Source organism: Aethalodelphis obliquidens, unplaced genomic scaffold (genome assembly GCF_003676395.1).
Source record: "Aethalodelphis obliquidens isolate GAN/ISIS:26980383/991018 unplaced genomic scaffold, ASM367639v1 scaffold4, whole genome shotgun sequence".
Lineage (NCBI taxonomy): Eukaryota > Metazoa > Chordata > Mammalia > Artiodactyla > Delphinidae > Aethalodelphis > Aethalodelphis obliquidens.
In genome coordinates, this window is record NW_020837948.1 from 72788238 (window position 1) to 72800197 (window position 11960).

Genomic DNA, 11960 nt, shown 5'->3' on the forward strand with positions numbered 1-11960 from the left:
ACAAAATTAATGCACAGAAATCTCTTGCATTCCTATACACTAATGATGAAAAATCTGAAAGTGAAATCAAGAAAACACTCCCATTTACCACTGAAACAGAAAGAATAAAATATCTAGGAATAAACCTACCTAAGGAGACAAAAGACCTGTATGCAGAAAATTATAAGACACTGATGAAAGAAATTAAAGATGATACAAATAGATGGAGAGATATACCATGTTCTTGGTTTGGAAGAATCAACATTGTGAAAATGACTCTACTACACAAAGCAATCTACAGATTCAATGCAATCCCTATCAAACTACCAATGACATTTTTCACAGAACTAGAACAAAAAATTTCACAATTTGTATGGAAACACAAAAGACCCCAAATAGCCAAAGCAATCTTGAGCATGAAAAACTGAGCTGGAGGAATCAGGCTCCCTGACTTCAGATTTTACTACAAAGCTACAGTAATCAAGACAGTATGGTACTGGCACAAAAACAGAAAGATCAATGGAACAGGATAGAAAGCCCAGAGATAAACCCACGCACATATGGTCACCTTATCTTTGATAAAGGAGGCAGGAATGTACAGTGGAGAAAGGGCAGCCTCTTCAATAAGTGGTGTTGGGAAAACTGAACAGGTACATGTAAAAGTATGAGGTTAGTATCACTCCCTAACACCATACACAAAAATAAGCTCAAAATGGATTAAAGACCTAAATGTAAGGCCAGAAACTATCAAACTCTTAGAGGAAAACATAGGCAGAACACTCTATGACATAAATCACAGCAAGATCCTTTCTGACCAACCTCCCAGGACATAAAAACAAAAATAAACAGATGGGACCTAATGAAACTTAAAAGCTTTTGCACAGCAAAGGAAACCATAAACAAGACCAAAAGCCAACCCTCAGAATGGGAGAAAATATTTGCAAATGAAGCAACTGACACAGGATTAATCTCCAAAATTTATAAGCAGCTCATGCAGCTCAATTAGAAAACAACAAACAACCCAATCCAAACATGGGCAGAAGACCTAAATAGACATTTCTCCAAAGAAGATATACAGACTGCCAACAAACACATGAAAGAATGCTCAACATCATTAATCATTAGAGAAATGCAAATCAAAACTACAATGAGGTATCATCTCACACCAGTCAGAATGGCCATCATCAAAAAATCTAGAAACAATAAATGCTGGAGAGGGTGTGGAGAAGAGGGAACCCTCTTGCACTGTTGGTGGGAATGTAAATTGATACAGCCACTGTGGAGAACAGTATGGAGGTTCCTTAAAAAACTACAAATAGAACTACCATATGACCCAGCAATCCCACTACTGGGCATATACCCTGAGAAAACCATAATTCAAAATGAGTCATGTACCAAAATGTTCATTGCTGCTCTATTTACAATAGCCCGGAGATGGAAACAACCTAAGTGTCCATCATCGGGTGAATGGATAAAGAAGATGTGGCACATATATACAATGGAATATTACTCAGCCATAAAAAGAAACGAAATTGAGCTATTTGTAATGAGGTGGATGGACCTAGAGTCTGTCATACAGAGTGAAGTAAGTCAGAAAGAGAGAGACAAATACCGTATGCTAACACATATATATGGAATTTAAGAAAAAAAAATGTCATGAAGAACCTAGGGGTAAGACAGGAATAAAGACACAGACCTACTAGAGAATGGACTTGAGGACATGGGGAGGGGCAAGGTTAAGCTGTGACAAAGCGAGAGAGAGGCATGGACATATATACACTACCAAACATAAGGTAGATAGCTAGTGGGAAGCAGCCGCATAGCACAGGGAGATCAGCTCGGTGCTTTGTGACCTCCTGGAGGGGTGGGATAAGGAGGGTGGGAGGGAGGGAGACGCAAGAGGGAAGAAATATGGGAACGTATGTATATGTATAACTGATTCACTTTGTTATAAAGCAGAAACTAACACACCATTGTAAAGCAATTATACTCCGATAAAGATGTAAAAAAAAAAATGGTACATTTTGACGTATTTGGTATCAAAACATAATATCCTATTCCCAAACAATGGCTCCAGGAAGTTAATAACTTTGCATGCTGTGATGCCAAGTCCCACTGAAATCAGACCCAAAGACAGTGTAGCCATAGGCCTCTGATTTGATAACATGTATATCCTGCCAAGTGGGCTTTGTGTTCATATTCTAGTATCTCTTGGCCTTGGCACCTGGGCTATTGGAAGCTGTAATGAGGAACAGTGTGACCTGACATGAACACAGCCTGAAGCAGGCTGTTCTAGATGAAGCAGCTCAGCAAGGCACAGTGACCATCACAGAAATTGTTGACACAGGGTTTTCTTAAAAACTGGCCCAAACAGTGACATAAGTCATTCCCAAGAAAGTTGGCTGCGTGGTTTGCATTGGCCTCCCTAGCACTCCCACGATACTAAGGCTCTATCTCATTGCCAATGGAGCTGTGATGGCAAAATTCAAACCGATTGCCTTCTAAACAAAGCCTCCGTATAACTACTTAAGAGAATTGCCTAAGAGAATTATGATGCATTTTTCACTTATCTCCTTTAAGGTCTACATTTTCAAACCTAGTATAAGTAATGCTTAGGCAATGTTAAATACTTACGGCTTTTGGTGTGTTTCAGAATTCTTGTAGAACTGTACTAGGTAGAGTTTGGAAACCATTACTGCAGCTACTGCCTCACACTGGGTTGAGGGAATTGGCTCCCAGAAAAATTAAATTATTTGACAAGGTCACCAAGCCAGCTAGTAGAAGTGACAGAATTAAGCATTGGTCCTTTGCCTCCCAGTCCACCTAACTTTCTAGCACACCTTGCATATGGAGTATGCGGTGTTGGTAGAACATCCTGGTAGAGACATCCAGGACTGAAATTTGAAAAGGAGGTGGAGTTTAGAGTTACCCACTCAGGAATTATTCACATTGAGACAAGGACGGAGGAAAAAGAGTTATGAGGAAGAGAGCTCAGATTATAATTCCAATTAAACATATCATATCAAACTATGATCAAATCACTGAAAAATTATTTCAGAAAACAGGGTCTGAAGTGAAGCAGTGAAGAATTTCATGGCATATAAACTCTTTCATCAGTTTCACATTTGTTCCATTCATTCACTCACCTGCTGGCACAATGTTAAGTGCTGGGGGATATGGAGATGAATAAAACCTTACGGTGTCGAGATAATCACAAGCTACTGAGAAAACAAATGAAAAATGAATTATTTGGCCAGAATAGAACTACTCCCTTAATATTTGCCATTTGTTATTAAAACTATAATCAATCTAGCAATTAATAAGAATTTATTATTGTTTAACACTATGCTAAGTATTCTAAATAATAATTTGGTCTCGATCACACAGCTAACCAGCTAATCAACCAACCCTAATACCTGTCTTACAACTAGACTTTCTATGTAAGAGAATGCATTTAAACAAACTTGAGTTTGGCTTTCTGCTCCCTGCATTCAAAACTACCTAAATAAGTATACTGCATTTCAACTATCAATAAGAGGTAAGTAAAAGAAACTAATCCTACTTAGGAATGGGGAACCATAAATCATGCCACATATAAAATTATAGGAAAGCCAAATTTGCACGCTGTGTTCAACTGTCTGAGGGCTCTCCATTCTGTATATGTTCACACATTTCATTATTTTTTTCACCCTATTTTTAGTGATATTCATCTATACAGTATACAAATTTCCACTGCAATAAGCGAAGCACTGACTAGAATTTTTATGGTGCTATCACTGAGCTTCACACACCAAAATTTAGTTTTATTGTGCCCTGAAGCCTGGTTATTTTCCCGTTGTGTTGGTGATATCCCATCTGAGTACTGAATCTGTTCATTATTCAGTTAAACTGATTGGAGAGAAAACACTACATCACCGCTATTTTTATAGACTGGCCGCTATTTGAATTTTCAGTCCAGGTCATTACTAAGCAGTCAGATTATAATGCTGAAGATTTGTGTTATTTGTAATGACCATGTATTTTAAAGAAGGCAGAATCTGTCCAAACAATCTAGTTTCATCCTAAAATTTGATACGCCCAGCTTTAGAACCAAGCAATAAATTTTGAAAAATGGGATGTTGTCTATAAGTTGAAATGAGCACACAGCTAAAATATTAACATTTTTATGTTACTTGATGCCCCTATAAGTTTGAAATGGCTCTTCTATTTAAAAGGCAATTTTCTAGATGACTAGAAAATTACATTCACAGATGATGCCCCGATACCGTGTTTTTAGTTTTTTGAATTGTTTTATAGCCAGTCTATGGGTCAGCATGCACTGTACCACAGATAATTCAAATTCAGAAACCAAATCTCCCGGATTTAAAGAAACAAATGACTTAGAGAAAGACAAATATCATATGATATCACTTATATGTGGAATCTTAAAAAAAAATGATATAAATGAACTTATTTATGAAACAGGAATAGACTCGGAGACATAGAAAACAAACTTACGGTTACCAAAGGGAAAAGATGGTGGGAGGGATAAATGAGGAGTTCGACATTAACGGATGCACACTATTCTATACAAAATAAACAGCAAGGACCTACTGTAGAGCCCAGGGAACTATATTCAATAACTTGTAATAACCTATAATGGAAAAGAATCTGAAAAAGAATCACTTTTCTGTACACCTGAAACTAATACAACATTGTAACTCAATTCTACTCCAATAAAAAAGAAGCAAATGACTTAAAGCAAGTTGAAAATTCTTTAAATGACTCAGAGTGTGAGGATTAAAAACTCTTGCCTTCCCTCCATGTCTTTATTATAGCATGATTATTCTTAAAATCATGTTGTATTTTTGCCATTTTAAAACAGAGAAAATGCATAATTGTCCAACAGATAGTCAGCTTGATCACTAGTGAGCAGCTACACATGAACGAAAGAGGCTAAATCAGTGATTTCAGAAGACGGGGCAGGTAAACGATCAAGAAACACATTCAGTTTCTTAGAACCAAACAAAGGTGATCTGGAGGTTAGATTTCACTGGAGTGCTCTCGATACACCTGCAGAATGAACTATAAAACGATCATATCCGGGAAATACAAAAGCTAATGGTCCTCGTCCTCCAGACGTTGGGGTTCATAATTCAAAAAATAAATAACAGAAGAAATGAGAGGATGATAAACTTCCTTGAAATTAAAAAAAAAAAAAATGGCACTTCAAAAGAAGCAGTTAGGGCTTCCCTGGTGGCGCAGTGGTTGAGAGTCCGCCTGCCGATGCAGGGGACACGGGTTCGTGCCCCGGTCCGGGAAGATCCCACATGCCGCGGAGCGGCTGGGCCCGTGAGCCATGGGCGCTGAGCCTGCGCGTCCGGAGCCTGTGCTCCGCAACGGGAGAGGCCACAGCGGTGAGAGGCCCGCGTACCGCAAAAAAAAAAAAAAGGAAGCAGTTAAATTTTTTTTTAAAAAAAGGGTTTTGGCAGCATGTTCTTCACAAAACAATCTGGAAGAACGAAAGTTCCAGTTACGCACTGAGGTGGGTTTACCCTGAAGTAGGCTTCCTTTCTCTCTCTGAAGCAGGCCCTGTGCCCAGCACTGGGGCCACTGTTCCCTAGAAGGCAGTTCTAGTTCATAGCACAAAAAACAATTATACACAACGTTTATTTTTCCACCTCAGCAAACTCTGTCCCTCTTTCTTCCTGAAAATGTCTTTAAGTCATTTCCCCCTCCTTCTTTGTTCTGGAAAGGAGAAATATAACCAGAAAAGTAGCATAAACATTCCGAATAAAGTATTTAATCCCTGGTAGGAATAAGATGGAACAAAATAAAGTACGTGACTGAAAAGTGTGACAACCTGACCAGGAAATGTTAGAGTCCTGAGCAACGCCATGAAGGAAAAGAAGAAAACAGCAGCAGCGTTTGTGTTGACTGTTAAGGGACGAGCCCCACAATGAGAACTCTGGATTTCCCAATAGGGTTTTTAGAGTTATCACCTGTTTTTTATCCCTTGGGCAACATAACCACAAGCAAAACTGTTGTTATTCTGCATTCTCTCTTAACACATTTTTCACGACAGACAGTTTAGTAGCAAAAGAAAGGAAGAGAAAAGTCCATCATTAACAAGACAGTACGATTTACTGCAAAATTATTCCAAATTAGAGTTAATTGGCAAACCTTAGCCTGACAAATTGTGCCCACATTAGTCCCCCCCACCACTCCTCCCTCCAGCCTGTCCCGGGCAGGGGCCCTTCCATGCCACATATATACTTTATATGCTTTTCCTTCCTGCCTGCAGGTCTTGGCTTATCCTATACCCCGATCCAGAAGGCTGCGCCTCAAACTCCTGTTGAGCCACACCCTACAATTCCTTCAAGACTGGAAGCAAAACTTCTCCATCCTAAGCAGCCTTCTCCCACTAATCCCGCTTCACCAGGTAAATCTCCCTTTCTCTAAATGCCATTATGTCTACAGCACATTCAGCACAGTGTCTGGCCTCAGTGAATTAGTTTTTATTATTATAACTTTGAATTCCTTCAGATGTTACATTGCCAATCTAGAATATCATAAAGGTCACCTCCAAATTAAATATTTCAAGCAACCAATTTTCTCCTTTATAGTTCTTATCTTCCCTTTCTAAGTAAATGTAGAATGCTCAAGTGATACTTGATGAATTGAGTTTGGGGGGCTTATTTTCATCTTCTAAATTTAAAATGCAAGTGTTTATTTTTAAATTTTAAACAAATTTATGACTTCTTATAAATTCTGTCAATAAGATAGCCAAATGGTTATGTTCCAGATCTACATGAATACAGAATACACAAATTTATAAAAATGTGTCTGGTTGTGCTTATGGCTAAAGACTAAACGGAAAATGAGGGATAAATAAAGACAAATGCTCTGAGAATGTCTACCTGCTCTACATCTCCATGGCTGAATCAGTTAAATGTTTAATGCAACTGCCATCCCATAGTGAATGACCTTCATAATTTGACTTTCCATCTAAATGAAAGATCACCCTCCTTTCTAGTGAGTACAATTGTTTGCCTAAAGAGCTAATGATTTCTGATACACTTAACTTTCATTCTTTATCTTCTCTTTGAATTTCGAAAACCTAATTAAGTTTCAACTTGATTCCATGGTAGACAAGGTTATTTGAGGACAAAATGAGAAACACATTTAGAGGCCCTTTTCTTCTTAAAAAGTTTTAATTTTTTTTTTCTCTTTCTCTTCCAAACTCTATTTTCCTGGAGGAAAGTGAACAACCTCTCAGAAATAATGATGAAGAAACCATACCTTCTCAGACAAAAAAGGTCTGAGAAATTTCTGGACTCATTAGCAGATAATGGGAATAATAAATGAAATCAGAGTGGTCTCTGAAGCTGTCCTATCCCAGGTGTCTCACTCAAAGTTTGGGTATGGTATGGTTCATTTATTAATAAAGTGATTACTCCATGGCTGAAATATCAATCTCATCTGTTGGACCTTTGCCTAGGATGAAAATTGTATCTTCCTGAACATCCTTCCTATCCATCTGCTTTATTCTCTCAGTCCCTATCTTGACAAATGACTATAACTTACAGAACAGATTACTTTCAGCAGATACCATCTAAGCTCCCATCTTACGCTTAACGTTTTTTTATCAGTTGATGCCCTTTTCTTAAATAATCTACGTAGACAAACTAGTGCTTTTCTTTCTCTTTCTCCCTGCCCCATGCCCTTTTCCCCACACATACATTCTGAGTGATAACTTCCTACTTATGTATAATTTCTGTATCAAATATCCTTTCTCACAAAAAAATTTTCCAAGAACTCTGAACTCAAATTATTACAAATAGCTGTGGAGAGTTAGGGACAGGCTCTAGTGAACTGAGGCTTAGCCCAAAGTTCCTCTCTATCATCTTCCTGAAAAACTGACGCCCCTAAGACAGAGCACAAATATAGTCCTAAAAAATAATCTTACAGCAGATTTCAACCTTCTAATTACCACTCATAACCCATGCAGGAGAACACTGCTGTATTCTTCTCCAGTGGTCTGATTTCATAGAATCACAGAATCTTAGCACTTGGGGAGGGACCTTGCGTGAGGAATCTACTCCACCTTTCTCATCTCAGAAAAAGACTGTAATTCAGGTAAAGTCACTTCTCAGGGTCAAACAGCTAGTTAGTAGCAGATCTAGGACCAGAATTCAAGTCTTCTGACTTCAGTCCAATGCTCTTTACACTATTTTGTTAAGTTAACAATATCCCATGAAAAGAAGGAGTTGAGCGAAATAAATTCTGCGTACAAATCCCTCTAAAACATAGCACCATCCCTGGGAAAGAGAAACTTTTCTTTCACATATAGTGAGTAGAAATCTGTGTCAGATGTTCTGTGTCAGAATTCTGATAGTCAGAATGTCTATAAAATACCCAGGTCTCCAGCGTGTGTACACACACACACGCATACACACACACACATACACACACACCACACACTCGCTCTCATTTCTTCCTCTTCCTCTCCCCACCCCCCATACTTTTAACTTTGAGCCAGTTTCCCCATTTTCCATCAACAGAACTTATCGCAGCCAGCAGCATTATCAAACTGCAAGAAACGTGTGTCTGAGAAAATGGAAGCTATGTTTTCTCTAGTATCTATGCCATTTTTAGAACGTGACGCTCCTCAGACTGGCTTAGAGGATGCCATCAAGGTGACCCAAGCTTCTTTAGTCAACCCCTAGAGAGATCCAGAAGGAAAAAGAAAACATCTTTCACCCTCTTCTCCTGCCTCACTTAGAAGTCCTAATCCCATCGCACTGCAGTATGAGAGGAGAAAGAAGCAAGTTTATTGAGACCCAAATCAGCAGTTAAGCTTTCCTATCATATATTTTTCATACTATACACTATATATGAGGGGTTTTGCCCTGACATTTCATTTATGAAGTGAGCAACATCTAAAAAATCTATACATATGGGAAAGGCTCTTTTGCATCCCCTGGAAAGCCAAGTGAGGAATTCTGATATACCCAGCTTTATTTTAGCAGAAGCACTGAGACAGAAAGGAAAAGCCTTGGGGTGGAAACAAGAGTCCCCCCAGCCATTCATAACTGTGTGGCTTTGACCTGTCCCCTCTGAGTCATTACTAGATTTGAGGCCCGCCATCCACAAGCCCTCCTGAAGGAGTATGCCTACCCACAGCCCCTGTGATATAAATGACCACATTTGTACCATGTGACCCAGTGACCCACAGTCAATTGGATCAGGTTTTGTGCCTTCAAAAATATGGTGATCCGGGCTTCCCTGGTGGAGCAGTGGTTGAGAGTCCGCCTGCTGATGCAGGGGACACGGGTTCGTGCCCTGATCCGGGAAGATCCCACATGCCGCGGAGAGGCTGGGCTCGTAAGCCATGGCCACTGAGCCTGTGCACCTGGAGCCTGTGCTCCGCAACGGGAGAGGCCACAACAGTGAGAGTCCTGCGTACCGCAAAAAAAAAAAAAAAATATGGTGATCCATCCATAGACTGGGCTTCAGTCTTTGACCTGGTGGGAAAAGATGACGTGAACCAGTAAAATTCCATTCTTCAGAATTCAGCACTGGGAAATCCAGAGTTGAGGCAGCTGGTAATAGGGGCAGGAGCTAAAAAGGGCATCAGGACATGTCATGTGGCAGAAAAGAGCCAGAGAGAACACGGCAAGATGATGCCATATGTAAGCTGATGTTTTCAGGAAGCAGAAACTACAAGGAAGCAGTGAAAGTGAAAGTCACCTGGTTGATGGAAGAGAAGAGAGGTGACATACAGAGAGGGAGAGCCTGAGACTCACTCCATCTTTATCTACCTTCTTCCTTCCAGGTAAGCCTTCTGGTTAACGCCTCAGTTCATCCCTCCCACTTTGCTTCCCTTGCTCTGTTTACTCTCCCAAACAGACCTCGCTTGGCATGGCTTTAGATCCGCCTCAACCGTGAGTAGTGCTTGTGCTGGGCCCCAGGCTCTGAGAGCCATTTGACTTTCCAGATAATTGTCAAAGGGCTAGACTGAAATGTGAGGTTTGATCTGGAGTGATGCAAATCATGGAAAGTGAGAGACAAACACTGCGAACTGTATAGGTTGAATACAATTTTGGCATTACCACGATTTTTGAAAACCACTTGCAGAGCTGAAATAGTTTTTCATGTATATAGACAGCACCATTATGTGTCCTTACCAGCCCTTTCCCAGCTGAATCATTCTCACTGTGTAACTTTTCCTCTTAAATCTGTTTTGAATTCTAATTATGGTCATTCTCCAAGTTCAATTCTAGACCTTGTAATTTGACAGAAATCAGCCTAATCTTTTGCTTCATGCTATGCTCTTTAATGATAAATTGAGAGAACAGATAGAGAAATCTCAGGTCTCTTTTAGCTCTAATATCTCCAAGCTAAGATGTACTAATCGTTAGCTTGATAACTGGAAACAAATAAAACAGAAAATAAAAGACATTTTGTTTTAGTATCTGTGCTCTAAAGGAGGGTTTTGGTAGAAACTTCTTTTTGGAGCAGGAGCTTAGGGAGAAACTTGAGGATTTTTAATTATCTTTATAGAATATGTTAAATACGAATAAAACAAATAGTATTTATCCAGAAAAAAATGTAAGTGGAAAGGAGTTCTAAGGGCCTAAGATATGGCCTTACTTACCCTAACATCTTATAAATATGGTCTCTAAAATCTGCCACCCCTTCCCATGGGTATACTCAACAATTCTGGATGAGCTCAAAGATGAGGAAGATCGAGACTTACTGTTTTGCATTTTAGATCAGAAAGCAAAATTTCCCGAGTACTTAAAGGGATTAATAAGCTGTTTAAACATGCCAACTAATCAGGTGACTCCATCAAACTGATCAAACCCAGTGAACACGTAGCCATGTGGAAATATTCCCTGTTACAGGCTAAAAATCATCAAAAACAAAAGAAAAAAAATCCCACAAATATTTGTGAAGCCTTTTTAAGGGCTTTTTTACCTTGTATATATATCTCCAGGCTTATCGTCCACTCAAATGTTGAAGAGCTTAGAATGGGAATGTGCCTTCACATGAGTGATTGATGTCTGCTCACTCCAGCCAGCGGACATGCATGGAGAGAAATCCTGTGTAGGCTGAGGCTAAGCATTCAGACAACTGCAGAACTGGGCCTGAGCACCCTGATGAAGCAGGACAGAACGCCCAGCTGTAAACGGGTCATAAAAAAGATGAAAGTCACATAACTTTTAATGGCAGTCATGTAACTTCTAACGGCAGTGACTGGTTCTCAGAGTCCAAAACAGAGCATATGAAGAACAGCAAAAACTTACACTTATGTTCAAGCTTATGAAAATAAAATCTTTTTCTTTTTTTATCTTATCTTTTCTTCCTTATACTTAAGGAAGAGTATGTCTCAACTCCACCTCTATATTCCAGAACAGGTCAGACCACCTCTAAGTGAAAAGAGGAATTGGCAACACAGAGGAGACATACTTCAGAAAATTTAAGTATATAAATGTCTAATCAAATTAGGCTTGTACTTCCCCCTTCATTGAACCATAATTCAATAACTCTCACTGAATGAGAGTTTTATTATGTAAATCCACTAGAAAGCACGGGTCTCTGCATCTCTGCCAAATGCTGAGTGCAACAATGGCCGTCATGTCGTTCTAGTAAGAAAACACTATATCCTGAGGACGGGAAGTGGAGCACATATAAAATTTTAATATGTTCATATTGCTTACTACGGTAATATCTTGAGAGAACACAATAAATAACACTTGGAAGTGGCACTGCTCTGTGCCAAGTTAACCAGAAAGAAATAGCTAATGCTTAGCTATAAAGCATTAATCTTCCAAATAAGTCTCTGGATGCACAGTTTTCAGTATACTTTGCTTATGCCTGTTTTTGTTGCCTTTGGTTGTGTACTTTATGTCTGCTTCTTTTTTGTATTACCATATGTATAATCCTTCAAAATCAAGCACTGGTCTCATTGCAAATTGTTCACTGTATTCTTCACA

At 39.2% G+C, this 11960-nt stretch overlaps 1 long non-coding RNA gene across 1 annotated transcript in view; it reads right to left on the reverse strand.

The window, feature by feature from the left end:
* LOC113617520 (uncharacterized) overlaps positions 1 to 11280 on the reverse strand; it is a 96705-nt gene extending 85425 nt beyond the window's left edge. The window contains exon 1 of the long non-coding RNA XR_003431679.1: positions 10942 to 11280. This is a non-coding gene — a long non-coding RNA (uncharacterized LOC113617520). The remainder of the gene's footprint in view (positions 1 to 10941) is intronic.
* Between the last annotated feature and the right edge of the window lie 680 nt (positions 11281 to 11960).